The sequence below is a fragment of the Anomaloglossus baeobatrachus genome, chromosome 2 (genome assembly GCF_048569485.1).
Source record: "Anomaloglossus baeobatrachus isolate aAnoBae1 chromosome 2, aAnoBae1.hap1, whole genome shotgun sequence".
NCBI classification, from domain to species: Eukaryota; Metazoa; Chordata; class Amphibia; order Anura; family Aromobatidae; genus Anomaloglossus; species Anomaloglossus baeobatrachus.
Window position 1 is genome coordinate 375,966,109 of NC_134354.1, and position 16,050 is coordinate 375,982,158.

Sequence of the window (16,050 nt, forward strand, 5' to 3'; positions counted from 1 at the left end):
ATTTTTACAGATAGAACTAAATGGTCCACAAATCACAAAGGAGAAGCTTGCTTTTTTCTGATATATGGATCACATTTTCCCATTCAAATTAATAAGTCCAGTGACTTCCTCTACCGGATGCCATACAGGTGACGTACAAGTGAGCTGTTCACTGTTAACTCAGCAAGAGAAGATTGCAAATTTATGTATTTATTTATTTTTTAAAAGAGAAAAACAGATGCCACACAAATGGTAACAACAGTTATACGGATCAAAAATGGAAGAAAATTTGATCCAGCGCGCTGTTGGAAATCTTTCCTTTTGTTTCACATACGTGAAAAAAACAAGCGATGTCTAAATGAGTCCTTAGAACTGTATTCTTAATTCATGTGATTCATTTACTTTACTTCCTACATTCTTCATAAGAAATGCATTTTAAGTACCATTCACTTAAGATAAGTATGCCTAACCGTTTTCATTATTTCAGTTGTTGTCTAAACATAGTTTGGAAAGCTCTGTGTTACCATGGTAACTGATAAACACAATTCGGATGTGATTGACCGCATAGTCACCTTTTAAGTATGCATACTGTTCATTAACTAGATCCAATTATTAGTGTGAATGAGTTGTTTCCATTAACACCTTCTTGTCTGCATTACATTGTGGGAATACCGTGGTTTCTGTGTATAACAGCTGTTTCCATTTGTATAGGGTTAAATGATTCCCATTATAGCATTTTTCGCTATCCAGACCTTTCTGAGTCACCTTTCAATTGTTCCATGCAGCTTTGTGCTTACTGATACAGATTGCATTTACCGGATTCCAACTGCATAGCGCCATTTACAAAACTGACAAAACCTAAATTGAATTCCAGCATCCGTCATCGTGTATCAGTGACAGAGTGGGACATGGCTCTGTATCAGACATAAAATTGCAGACAGCGCTTTTTGCCCTGGGAATCTCTCACAATCTTATCCTTCTCTGCTTCATCCTTTTGAGCGTAGTAGGAATTCTTTATTATTTAGCTAAATAAACTGTCACTTTCTGGATGGCGATATCAATAAGCAAATGCTTGTACTAATAGTGATTTGTGACACTCTAACCTTCGCAAAGGTTGTGCAAGGATATATATATATATATATATATATATATATATATATATATTGTAACGTTGCGCCCTGCAACTTGGGGGTTTCACTCGCTTGCAGCGGTGTGAGGTAGCTTCAGCAACACATGTACACAGTCTCTTCATAGAAATTCTGGCAGTTTATTACAAACACTCAGCATAAACTGCCCTCAAACATAAACAATAAGTCCATAATGGACGTTTTAGCAACTTCCCCACTCTCTGGCTCCTGCCAGCGTACAACTCTAGCCAAGGTTCCTTCCAGCACCCAGGGCCCTCTGCAGACCCCTGTCTGTCTCTCCTCCTGGAGAGATTCGGCCCTACAGCCCTGGCCTGGCTGCACTCACCTCAGACTCAATATGAGAGCCTTGTGTTCAGCCTCCACACAGGCTGATACACCCAAAGCTCTCGGCTCTGCTCTCGCTTGTTTCCAGTCCACACACTGGAAATCTAGAGCCAGTCTCTCTCTAGACTGCCCTAGACACACTTCTTCCTGGGTTCAGAGACAGGATTGCTTTAACCCCTGGAGCCACACCCACAGGTGGTAAGGAGTGTGTAATCAGCATCACACACCCTTCCATGGCTCTGCATGTAATGCAATCCTGTGGAACCACAGGTCCCAGCCAGCTTCACATTGCAGAGCACCCACGCTTCTGCAAAACATACCGGCCCTTTGTAATACAGCCGGTTGATACCTCACAATATATATATATATATATATATATATATATATATTTTTTTTTTTTTTATTTTTTTTTAATGAAGCCTATTTGTAATTACTGGTCAGAGTAAATGAGACTATGAAATTATCCACTCAGTAAAAATAGGATTGGTATTAGCATTATTACTGGGTACTGCTGCAAGACATTCTGCAAAAGCAAGTTTATATTAACTAAGTTCTTGGAATCTAATTTATCACTGCATACCCTCTTTCCGAATTAGGATGGGAATAAACATCCTGGGCAGGGGTCCACTAGTTTTGGTGCTGAGCTAACTCTTCATGCGGTATATGCCATATTTGTTACATAACCATCTTTATCTAACAGCCATGGCAAGAGTTGTTAGGGATAAATGCTTGACAGTGGCCATTTAGATGCCACACCAATCTTTAATGGTAGCATAAAAATGAAGAGGTTGTTGGTTCGTGATGCAATTGCAGGGAATTGATTACCATGTTAGCTGTTAGCCTCAATGGCTGCCATCGTAGTACTCCTGGCCATAAACTGAGCCCGATAGAACACCATGATTTTTCAATACACTGAAATACTATGACAATACCATTGGGAGCCTCATATTTCCCTCATACTTCCCAAATATTCTAACTTCAGCTACCATATGTCATTAGCTGAAGTTGGGACAGTCTGTGCAGCATAGCAATGTCTTTTACTGTGATCATTCAGCTTCTCCTTAGGGGACCCAACATTATGTATGCACATAAATTAATTCTCTGCTTTCCTTGAAATCTAATTTTTTCCGAGTTTTTAAATCTCTAGAGCAGTAAAAACAACTTTAGCATGAGGTTGTATCATCAAAGATTAAAAAAAAAAATGTATGGTTACATCTTCTTTTTAGGCACATTGTACTGGTAAGAAGAAGATACAGCTCCATACAGCTTTACACCTCTATGTACTGAATAACCAAACACATTTATTTATTCATTTATTTATTATTTCATACATAGACATGTTACAGAGTTGAATATGCTCATTTGCTTACAATATGGCCTCCAATTTACAGTTAAGGCTGTTGCTTGCCCTTTTAGGAAGTTTGAGTTCAAATATTGGGGAGGACTAGACTATATCCCACAAATGAATACAATAATTAATAAATAATTGTAAAATAGAAAAACAATATAGTGCTCTACTTCCAAACAATAAGGTTTGATTCTTGCTGGGGATGCGTCCTAGTATGGAGTTGTTGGAAGTGCGTAATGGTGGGGGCATGTCCAAGTCCTCAGCGTCAGATGTATAGAGGCATGCCTGTAAGAGAGTGAACTATGACAATACAGGGCGAGCATTAGGACCCTGCAGAGTCTGCCTGTCTGTCTGACCGATAAACAGGAAGTAGTTGTGGAGATCCAGGAAGTGCGAGGAGGGAGTTGGGTGTCCATGGCAACGGGTTTTTGAAAACGTAGTAGGTGAAGCAATTTGGGCCTTAAAAAAAGTTGGTTGTTAGCCCCGGTTGGTGACCAAGAGACTTGTTGGTGAACAGAGCCAGTGACAGCATCTGAGGAGAGTGAAGGGAAACAGAAATTGCGAAGACAATACCACATCACTGTGTGATAAGCGATCCAGTTGTGCGGACCTGGGTCCAACTGAAAGAGCATCTGAGGAGAAGCTGAGGAGATGTTTCCCTCCCTGACAGAGCAAGTGATTGATGTCCAGTAAGGCCGTGAGTGACTGCGATAAGAGAGACGGCGTCCGGTGTCATCCCCATTGGAAGGTTTCTGACAAGCCCTGGAGAGGAGTGATCCCCAGACTGCACCCTGAGGCTACAGAATTAAAGTGCTTGACAGGTGACTCTGGCATTGGCTGATAGCTGCCAATCTTTGTTTTTTTTTGCAATAAGTACTTATTTTTGGCGCCAAAGTTTTATTTTTATTTTTCTGGACTTGCTGCAGCCCACGCGGAAACATACTGGTGTAAAGTTACATTGGAGTTTAATGATACCATAGGTTGTGAGATACCCGGGTATCCCTGTGATAAGTGTATAGTCATCATTAATTTAGTGTATTGTATTATTATCTGTGATAAGTTATACTCAGTGCGCCATCTCAGAGGTTCCATCAGACCACCCTCACCTAATTTACATCGTCTTTCCAGTTTGATAAGTTTAACGTGTAGGTAAATTTGTTCCGGGTCCCAAATGTGATTTACATATACTGGGATCTCTGAGATCGGTGCATTGATTTTTCGGCTAGCGCTTAGTGTGTGAAAATTATTAATGGTAATGTTTTTAAGGGGATTTTGAGCTTATTATATTCTACATTTCACCGTAATTTGATCCCCATTTCAGTAAAATACTGTTGTTCATTTCTGCCTCAGTCTCGGTCTGTGACTCACTGGATCTTAATAGGACCTCTGGTCATTACATTTTTGGCGTAGTCGGCAGGATTCAGTGTTTGTCATGGACGGAGGCGGCGAGGGAAGAAATGATCCCACCGCATCAGCAGCCCCGCTGCTGGGTGCGGGTCTTTTGGCAGCCGCGGCGAATGTGGGAGGGCATGTACCGGTAGAAGCTTTACTCCAGCACATGCCGAAATGCGACAGGCGTAATATGGCGTTGCAGGATTGGGCAGAGAGGGTCCAGAGTATTCTGCGGATGTGTAATCTGACTCCCGCATTACGAGCAGAACTGGCATTGAACGCACTAGAAGGCGACGCTAGGCGGACGGTGATGGTACGACCTGAGGCTGAGAGAAGTACGTTAGAGAAAATTTTGGTACTGTTAGAGGGGAGTTCTGGAGGCCGGGCCCGTGTGACCCAGCTTCGATCATTTTTCTTTAACCGCCCTCAAAAGGAAAGTGAGTCTCTGATGCAGTACTCTAATACGCTACAGGAAACATTGAATGAAGTGCAGCGACTAGACCCAGGGGCCCTGGGAGCGTTCCGGGAGGTAGACCACTTGCTCCGGGACCAATTCATCACAGGGTTAGCTAACAGGCTCCTTCGGGATAAACTGTATGAGGTGGCCCGGGCTACCCCAGAAATATCTTTCTGGCAGATTTACCAGGCCGCGGTGGAAAGGGAGGCAGAGTCCATTCTGGTAGTTCAAGGGGCTGTGGACAGTACACGGCTGGAGGGAGGCGGAATGCAATTGTCAGGAGCGGAAGGACTGGTAGATGTTGTACAAGCTCTGCGTGCTGAGTTGAAGGAGCTAAAGCTGGAAGTGTCTAAAATCAGAGCTGGGTCGTCCCCTACTCCCCTGGAGAGGCCACTAGCTACACCCTCTGGGATGGTGATTCCACTGACAGCCGGACCGCCCTCTTTGAATGACTCAAGCCCCCGTCCCCGGGGAGCAGTCACCTGCTGGAGGTGCGGGCGCCGGGGACACATCTCACGATACTGCCGGATGTCCACAGTCCCCGAGACTCCTCCGCTGACGTTAAACTCCCAGCCGCTGCCTTGAGGGGGCAATTCGCAGTGGCCCCTCCGTCGCAAAGCCCCCAACGGAATGAGCAAGATTTGTTTGCATGGAGTCCAGTCTTAGAAGCAGAATTTGAAGGACGGAAGATGAATTGCTTGGTTGATACGGGATCTGAATGTACCATTATGCCTCTAGAAGTTTTCGAGAAATACTTCAGTCAACTAGTGGTTCCCGAAGATGGTCGAATGATAAGACTTACTGCCGCTAACAATGGCCAGCTGACGGTGAAAGGGATCGTGTGGATGAGACTGAAAATGTTTGGTCAAGAGCTGGGTCAGAAAGGGGTAGTGCTGGTGGACCACCCCCCTAGAAGAGGGATGGAAGTGACACTGGGAATGAACATTCTGCGAGATCTAAATGATCAGATGTATGCCCGTGAGGGACCCCGTTGCTGGACTCGTGCTACAGGTCACCGACCGACACAGAGAATGTTACACCGCCTAGTGCTGAACTGTGATCTGCTGAAAAGTGCAGTCCCTGGGGGCCGGGTGGGCCTTGTCCGAGTGCCATCACGGACCACGATTTCACTGGCGCCCCGACAGGAGGAACTCTTGATGTTGCCAGTGGGGGCGGCGCAGAGGCTGAATGGACTTGAGGTATTACTTGAGCCAGCCCCAGAGAAGTCCTCTTGTGCCAAGGTGCATGTGGCCCGGTCTCTGACGATTGTGAAGAATGGATGGGTGCCAGTCAGATGCATTAACGTTTTGGAGGAGGCTATTACCATTCCTGCTGGGACCATCCTAGCTGAACTGTTCGTGCCAGAGGGGAAGATGCCTGACAAAGCGGTGTTTGAATTGCGGCCAGACCCACAGTCATCCTGGACATATGCGGTCGAAGTAGCAGGGCCTGAATCTCCTACCAAAGAATGGAATGGTCGTGTGATCATGGATCAGATGGGAGTAGATCGGGAGGAACTGACTTCCGTGCAACTAGAACAGTTGGAGAGGGTCGTGTGGGAACATGAAGAGGCCTTCTCGCGACATGCAGAAGACTTCGGGTGCTCACCGACGATTGAGCATGAGATTCCCACGGGGGACACCCCTCCCATTAGAGAACGTTATCGTCAGATTCCCCCGACACTTTATCAAGAGGTGAAGGGCATGGTCGCCAGTATGCTCGACAATCAAGTAATACGAGAGAGCCAAAGTCCTTGGGCTGCTCCCGTTGTCCTTGTCCGAAAGAAGGATGGGACCCTCCGATTTTGTGTGGATTATCGGAAATTAAACGCGCACACTGTGCGAGACGCATACCCGTTGCATCGGATAGAGGAGTCCCTGTCTGCATTAGGACGGGCCAAATACTTTTCAACGTTGGACTTGGCGAGTGGATATTGGCAGGTACCAATAGCTGAGAAAGATCGGGCAAAGACAGCATTTGTTATGCCAATGGGGCTCTATGAATTCAACCGGATGCCGTTCGGACTCAGTAATGCCCCGGGGACCTTTCAACGCCTTATAGAACACTGTTTAGGCGACCTGAATTTTGAATCGGTATTGATATATCTAGATGACATCGTGGTGTTCGGAACGTCATTTGAAGACCATCTTGAGAAGTTGCGCCAAGTGTTCCAACGTCTCAGTCGCCATGGCTTAAAGATAAAACCAAAGAAATGTCAACTGTTCAAGAGTCGCATAGAGTATCTAGGCCATGTGGTGACTCCCGACGGGGTGTTACCCTCAGTCAGTAAGATCTTAGCGGTACAGGGGTGGGCACCTCCTCAGACTCTACGGGAGGTGCAGGCTTTCTTGGGATTGGCAGGGTACTATCGACTATTTGTGCCCAGGTTTTCACAAGTAGTGGGTCCCCTGAATGAATTTTTAAGAGGGACGGCGCTGGGTCCTCGCAACTGCCCTATCCAATGGGGGCCTCAGCAGCAAAAGCCATTTGACGAGGTGAAAGCCGCCCTAACGAGTGCCCCTTTGTTGGCATATGCCAGGTTTGATACCCCTTTCCTGTTGTACACTGACGGTAGTCTTCACGGGTTGGGGGCGGTACTGGCCCAAATTCAGGATGGCCGGGAGCGGGTCATTGCCTATGGCAGCAGGTCTTTAAGGGACACTGAGCGCAATCCGGCTAATTATAGTTCGTTTCGCCTAGAGCTGTTAGCCCTGGTGTGGGCAATGACGGAGCGCTTTGCTGAGTATCTAACGGGAGCTGAGGTGTTGGTCATGACCGATAATAACCCTCTTGCTCACTTAGAGAATGCGAAACTGGGAGCGTTGGAGCAGCGATGGGTCGCTCGCCTTGCTAAGTTTAATTATAGGATTAAGTTTCGCTCGGGGCGAGAAAACGGTAATGCGGACGCATTGTCGAGGGTATCCCTTGGATTTAGGGGAGAAAGCATTGATGACCAGCTCGAGGACACAGAGACCCCTGACTTGGGGCAGGTACCTATCTTCCGCAGTGTGGTACATTCAAGTGGGGTGGCATCAGGGATGCCGTGTGTCCTGGGAAAAACGCCATCAGATTGGGCAAAAGATCAGAACGAGTGTCCAGATATCTCGTGAGTGCGCACCTGGGTACAAAATGGGATTTGGCCAAGTGCAGAGGACAAGGCCCAACTATCCGCAGAAGGAATTAAACTATTGCGACAGTGGGATAAGTTGTGTGTGGAACAGGATCTTTTGTATCGTAAGGTGTATCTGCCATCTGAGCTGCAACACCGGTACTAACTGGTAATCCCTGTAGGGATGGGTCCGATGGTTGCCCGCGAGGCACATGAGAAAGGAGCCCACTTTGGTAGTGAAAAGACACTCCAGTGGTTACAGCGAATCCTCTATTGCCCTGACTTGGGAGGGATGGTAGCGGAGGCATGTCGGCAATGTCGGGTCTGTGGGCTCAGTAAGAGTCCTGAGCAGCGGGCCCCTACTCAAACCATTAAAATGTCTGCCCCCTTGGAATTGCTCATGATTGATTATGTCCTGATAGGATACTCGATGTCTGGGTGCTCCTATTGCTTGGTAATGACAGACCACTTCACTAAATATGCTGTGGCAGTGCCGACGAGAGATCAGACAGCGGAGTCGGCGGCTAAGGCTGTGTGTCATCATTTTCTCCAAGTGTTTGGGTGTCCGCAAAGGATACACTCAGACCAGGGGGCATGTTTCCAGGGGACACTAATGGAAGAGCTGCGCCGGCTGTATGGCATAGCACATTCAAGAACGACACCTTACCATCCCCAAGGAAATGGGGCCTGTGAGCGTTTCAATCGTACCTTGATACAGATGATGAGAACATTAGAGGAAGGACAGCAGGCCACTGGCCTGAGTACCTCCCTGAAGTAATGTGGGCCTACAACAATCGATTGCACAGCACTACGGGCTATTCGCCACTAGAGATGAGCGAACCGGTCCCGGTTCGGCTCGAGGTCGGTTCGCCGAACGGAGGTCCCGTTCGAGTTCGGCTCGTCGAACGTTCGACGAACCGAACTCGAACTGCATAGGAAACAATGGCAGGCAATCACAAACACATAAAAACACCTAGAAAACACCCTCAAAGGTGTCCAAAAGGTCACAAACAACTCACAACACAACACAAACACATGGGAAAGTGACAAGGACATATACTTATGCAAAAACAAAAGAGCTGGACAAGGAAAAAGAGGAGGAGACACAGATATAGGCATGGCACGCCCTTCTAAAGTCATGTAAAACACCGCAAGGTGACTCCAAGCGGAGTCTCCCTTTTTTCCAAAAATTGGGCCCCACACACACCCACCCATTCAGTGGCAGCACTTGTGCCCCAGTTGTACACTTCACAGCTAGATTTGCATCAAGCACATTCCAAAATACGCCGTTCTTATCCGTCCCCAGGATGACACTGGGGAACGTAGCAAAGTCTTTCCTGATCCCAGCTCTGTTCATCTTGGCTTCTTTTAAAAACACAGCAAGCAAGGGTTACTCCAAGCGGAGTCTCCCTTTTTTCAAAAAATTGGGCCACACAGACACCCACCCCATCAGTGGCAGCACTTGTGCCCTAGTTGCAAACAGGATGTTTTGATTTGCATCAAGCACATTCAAAAATACGCCATAATTAACCGTCCCCAGGATGACACCAGGGTAGGTAGCAAAGTCTTTCCTGATCCCAGCTCTGTTCATCTTGGCTTCTTTTAAAAACACAGCAAGCAAGGGTTACTCCAAGCGGAGTCTCCCTTTTTTCAAAAAATTGGGCCACACAGACAACCACCCATTCAGTGGCAGCACTTGTGCCCTAGTTGCAAACAGGATGTTTTGATTTGCATCAAGCACATTTAAAAATACGCCATAATTAACCGTCCCCAGCATGACACCGGGGTAGGTAGATAAAGTCTTTGCTGAACCATGACTTGTTCATCTTGGCTTCTTTTAAAAACAATGTAAGCAAGGGTTACTCCAAGCGAAGTCTCCCTTTTTTCCAAAAATTGTGCCCACACACACCCACCCATTCAGTGGCAGCACTTGTGCCTTAGTTGTACACTTCACAGCTAGATTTGCATCAAGCACATTCCAAAATACGCCGTTCTTATCCGTCCCCAGGATGACACCGGGGTAGGTAGCAAAGTCTTTCCTGATCCCAGCTCTGTTCATCTTGGCTTCTTTTAAAAACACAGCAAGCAAGGGTTACTCCAAGCGGAGTCCCCCTTTTTTCAAAAAATTGGGCCACACAGACACCCACCCCATCAGTGGCAGCACTTGTGCCCTAGTTGCAAACAGGATGTTTTGATTTGCATCAAGCACATTCAAAAATACGCCATAATTAACCGTCCCCAGCATGACACCGGGGTAGGTAGATAAAGTCTTTGCTGAACCATGACTTGTTCATCTTGGCTTCTTTTAAAAACAATGTAAGCAAGGGTTACTCCAAGCGAAGTCTCCCTTTTTTCCAAAAATTGTGCCCCACACACACCCACCCATTCAGTGGCAGCACTTGTGCCCTAGTTGTACACTTCACAGCTAGATTTGCATCAAGCACATTCCAAAATACGCCGTTCTTATCCGTCCCCAGGATGACACCGGGGTAGGTAGCAAAGTCTTTCCTGATCCCAGCTTTGTTCATCTTGGCTTCTTTTAAAAACACAGCAAGCAAGGGTTACTCCAAGCGAAGTCTCCCTTTTTTCCAAAAATTGTGCCCCACACACACCCACCCATTCAGTGGCAGCACTTGTGCCCTAGTTGTACACTTCACAGCTAGATTTGCATCAAGCACATTCCAAAATACGCCGTTCTTATCCGTCCCCAGGATGACACCGGGGTAGGTAGCAAAGTCTCTCCTGATCCCACCTCTGTTCATCTTGGCTTCTTTTAAAAACACAGCAAGCAAGGGTTACTCCAAGCGGAGTCTCCCTTTTTTCAAAAAATTGGGCCACACAGACACCCACCCCATCAGTGGCAGCACTTGTGCCCTAGTTGCAAACAGGATGTTTTGATTTGCATCAAGCACATTCAAAAATACGCCATAATTAACCGTCCCCAGGATGACACCGGGGTAGGTAGCAAAGTCTTTCCTGATCCCAGCTCTGTTCATCTTGGCTTCTTTTAAAAACACAGCAAGCAAGGGTTACTCCAAGCGGAGTCTCCCTTTTTTCAAAAAATTGGGCCACACAGACACCCACCCCATCAGTGGCAGCACTTGTGCCCTAGTTGCAAACAGGATGTTTTGATTTGCATCAAGCACATTCAAAAATACGCCATAATTAACGGTCCCCAGCATGACACCGGGGTAGGTAGATAAAGTCTTTGCTGAACCATGACTTGTTCATCTTGGCTTCTTTTAAAAACAATGTAAGCAAGGGTTACTCCAAGCGAAGTCTCCCTTTTTTCCAAAAATTGTGCCCCACACACACCCACCCATTCAGTGGCAGCACTTGTGCCCTAGTTGTACACTTCACAGCTAGATTTGCATCAAGCACATTCCAAAATACGCCGTTCTTATCCGTCCCCAGGATGACACCAGGGTAGGTAGCAAAGTCTTTCCTGATCCCAGCTCTGTTCATCTTGGCTTCTTTTAAAAACACAGCAAGCAAGGGTTACTTCAAGCGGAGTCTCCCTTTTTTCAAAAAATTGGGCCACACAGACACCCACCCCATCAGTGGCAGCACTTGTGCCCTAGTTGCAAACAGGATGTTTTGATTTGCATCAAGCACATTAAAAAATACGCCATAATTAACCGTCCCCAGCATGACACCGGGGTAGGTAGATAAAGTCTTTGCTGAACCATGACTTGTTCATCTTGGCTTCTTTTAAAAACAATGTAAGCAAGGGTTACTCCAAGCGGAGTCTCCCTTTTTTCCAAAAATTGGGCCCCACACACACCCACCCATTCAGTGGCAGCACTTGTGCCCTAGTTGTACACTTCACAGCTAGATTTGCATCAAGCACATTCCAAAATACGCCGTTCTTATCCGTCCCCAGGATGACACCAGGGTAGGTAGCAAAGTCTTTCCTGATCCCAGCTCTGTTCATCTTGGCTTCTTTTAAAAACACAGCAAGCAAGGGTTACTCCAAGCGGAGTCTCCCTTTTTTCAAAAAATTGGGCCACACAGACACCCACCCCATCAGTGGCAGCACTTGTGCCCTAGTTGCAAACAGGATGTTTTGATTTGCATCAAGCACATTCAAAAATACGCCATAATTAACCGTCTCCAGCATGACACCGGGGTAGGTAGAAAAAGTCTTTGCTGAACCATGACTTGTTCATCTTGGCTTCTTTTAAAAACAATGTAAGCAAGGGTTACTCCAAGCGAATTCTCCCTTTTTTCCAAAAATTGTGCCCCACACACACCCACCCATTCAGTGGCAGCACTTGTGCCCTATTTGTACACTTCACAGATAGATTTTCATCAAGCACATTCCAAAATACGCCGTTCTTATCCGTCCCCAGGATGACACCGGGGTAGGTAGCAAAGTCTTTCCTGATCCCAGCTCTGTTCATCTTGGCTTCTTTTAAAAACACAGCAAGCAAGGGTTACTCCAAGCGGAGTCTCCCTTTTTTCAAAAAATTGTGCCCCACACACACCCACCCATTCAGTGGCAGCACTTGTGCCCTAGTTGCAAACAGGATGTTTTGATTTGCATCAAGCACATTCCAAATCCACAAGCATTTACTCTCCCCAGGATGACACAGGGGTTGTAAATTCCTTCTGGATCCATGACTTGTTCATTTTGATGAACGTCAGTCTATCCACATTGTCACTGGACAGACGCGTGCGCTTATCTGTCAGCACACACCCAGCAGCACTGAAGACACGTTCAGAGACAACGCTGGCAGCTGGACACGACAAAATCTCCAAGGCGTAACTGGATAGCTCTGGCCATTTTTCTAGATTTGAAGCCCAAAATGAGCAAGGCTCCATTTGCAAAGTCATGGCATCGATGTTCATTTGTAGATACTCCTGTATCATCCTCTCCAGCCGTTGACTATGTGTCAGACTTGTTGTCTCTGGTGGCCTTGCAAAGGAGGGTCTAAAAAAATTATGAAAAGATTCCATAAAATTTCTGTTACCAGCACCAAATACGGTTCTACTGGTACGTGTAGACTGTTGAAGATGACGAGACCGTCCCATGTTTGTCAAGTTACAACTGGGAGATTCACTCCTTGCACCTGCACGGTTGTTTGGTGGAAAAGCGGATCTAAGATCGAGTAACAGCTTCTGCTGATACTCCTGCATACGTGCGTCCCTTTCGATGGCTGGAATTATGTCACAAAATTTGGACTTGTACCGGGGATCTAATAGTGTGGCAAGCCAGTAGTCATCATCACTTCTAATTTTGACAATACGAGGGTCATGTTGGAGGTAGTGCAACAAGAAGGCACTCATGTGTCTTGTGCAGCCATGCAGACCAAGTCCACGCTGTGTTTGTGGCATAGAGGTGCTAACCATTCTTTCTTCCTCTGACATCTCCCCCCAACCTCTTTCAACTGAAATTTGACCAAGGTCTCCCTCATCTGCTGAGTCTTCCATGTCCATGGACAGTTCGTCCTCCATTTCTTCATGTCCTCCTGCACCTTCCTCAACATCTCACCTGCTACCATGCGCCCTTGTTGATCCCTGTCCCCCATGCTCCCATGCCTGGCGCCTTGGTGATGATGAACGTCTGGACCTTGGTGATGTTGTTGTGTCTTGCGCATATGAATCCTCCTGTAGTTCATCCCCTCCCTGTTGTCCCACCCCCTGACTCCGAATAGTGTTTAGCGTGTGTTCCAGCATGTAAATGACTGGAATCGTCATGCTGATAATGGCATTGTCAGCGCTAAACATATTCGTCGCCATGTCGAAACTGTGCAGAAGGGTGCATAGGTCCTTGATCTGAGACCACTCCATCAGGGTGATCTGCCCCACCTCTGCATCTCGTTGGCCCAGGCTATACGTCATGACGTATTGCACCAGGGCACGGCGGTGCTGCCACAGTCACTGTAACATGTGGAGAGTTGAATTCCAGCGTGTCGCCACATCGCATTTCAGGCGATGAACCGGCAGGCCGAAAGACTTCTGGAGCGATTCAAGTCGCTCAGCTGCGGCGCTTGAATGGCGGAAGTGAGCAGACAGTTTTCGTGCCCTGTTCAGAAGGCCATCTAGGCCGGGATACTGTGTTAAAAATTGCTGCACGACAAGGTTCAACACGTGAGCCATACAAGGTACGTGTGTCACCTTGCCCAGTCGAAGGGCCGCACCCAGGTTTGCAGCATTGTCTCACACGGCCTTACCAGGCTGCAGGTTGAGTGGAGACAACCATTTATTAAACTCGGACCGCAGAGCTGACCACAACTCCTCAGCTGTGTGACTCTTATTCCCAAGACATGTCAAGCTAAAGACCGCCTGATGCCGTTGCGCTCTGCTGCCAGCATAGTAATGAGGGGTGCGTGATTCCTTCTGCGCAGTGAGAACGCTGGTGGCCTGACCAGGCAGGCTTGGGGCGGAGGTGGAGGACCCAGATGAGGTGGAGGATGCAGAAGCAGTGGCGGAACTTGGACAGACAGAGGATTGACACACAAGTCGTGGGGACGGCAAGACTTGTGCAGCAGACCCTTCACCATCTATCACCATAGTTACCCAGTGCCCAGTGAGCGACATGAAACGTCCCTGTCCATGCTTACTGGTCCAAGTATCGGTGGTGAAATGCACCCGTTCACACACAGAGTTTCTCAATGAAGCGGTGATGTTGTGTGCGACATGCTGGTGTAGCGCGGGCACACCTTTCTTAGAGAAGTAGTGGCGACTAGGCATCTGGTACTGGGGCACAGCGACAGACATAAGGTCTCTAAAATCCTGTGTGTCCACTAGGCGGAAAGGCAGCATTTCGGTAGCCAACAGCTTACAGAGGGATAGAATCAACCTCTTAGCTTTGTCATGGGTCGCAGGAACTGGCCTTTTATTTGACCACATCTGAGGGACAGAGATCTGGCTGCTGTGTGTAGACGGTGTTGAGTAGGGTGTCCCTGGAAAAATGCAGGTTTGTGAGGAAAGTGCAGGCGGAGACATGATGTTGCCTTCATCCAACGTTGGTGCTATCGATGTCTGAGAGAGCTGTACACACTCACTTGTTTCCCCTTCCAAACCAACTGACGACCTACCAAGCAAACTGCCTGTTGCGGTTACAGTGGTGGAAGTTGTGGGTGGAAAAACAGGTGTGACAGCTGTCCCCACAGTCCTAGAAGATGACGAGCGCGCGGATGCACTGGAAGGGGCAGGTGGTGGATGGTTCGCTCCGCTAGGCCGCATTGCAGCACGGTGAGCTTCCCACCGGGCCATATGATATTTATTCATGTGACGATTCATGGAAGAAGTTGTCAAACTGCTGAGGTTTTGACCTCTACTAAGAGAACCATGACAAATTTTACAGATCACATAATTTGGGCGATCTTTTTCTATGTCAAAAAAGGACCAGGCTAGGCAAGGCTTAGAGGCCATGCGACCTGTTGATCCACCCCGAATAATGCTCAGAGGCAGAGTGGTGGCTGAGGATGCAGTTGTAGACGTGCTACCAGTACTCCGACTCTGTCCAGGAAGGCGCAAGATAACTTCGTCATCAGTTGCATCCTCCTCCACCACCTCTGTTGACCTCCTCGAGTGCCTGACTGTGGGTTGACAGTAGGTGGGATCTAGAACTTCATCATCAATTGTTGTGTTTGCACTCCCCTCCCCCTCAGACCGAGCCTCTTCTTGCCCTGACCGAATATTTAAGTTGTCATCCCAATCGGGTATCTGCGTCTCATCTTCATCAGTATGTTCCTCATTGTCTATAACCACAGGTGTTACAGTTTGTGACAAAGGGTCAACATTATGCTCAGAAACTTGGTCCTCACGGCCTGAATCAGAGTCACAAAGGTTCTGGGCATCACTGCAGACCATTTCCTGTTCTGTACTCACTGTAGCTTGGGAGCAGACCTCTGATTCCCAGGCTATAGTGTGACTGAAAAGCTCTGCAGACTCAGCCATCTCAGTTCCACCATACTGTGCAGGGCTGATGGAGACTTCAGAGCTGGGAGAAAGCAAGTTTGATTGGGATGACAACTCAGAGGACTGGTGTTTTTTGGATGCGGTACTTAAAGTGGCTGAGAGGGCACTTGTTGGACCACTTGAGATCCATTCAAGCATTTTCCTTTTTTGGCCATCATCTACCTTTGTTCCTGTTGTTCGTGTCCGTAAAAAAGGGAACACATCGGATTGTCCACGGTAAGTAGTAGACATCTTGCTTTTGCTGGTAGATGGTCTATCTTCAGCAGATGATAATGGAGCTTTAACACCTTCCCCACGGACAAAACCTTTTTTGCCTTTTCCACCACGCCTCTTCCCCTTTCCACCAGCATCTGTCATTTTGACA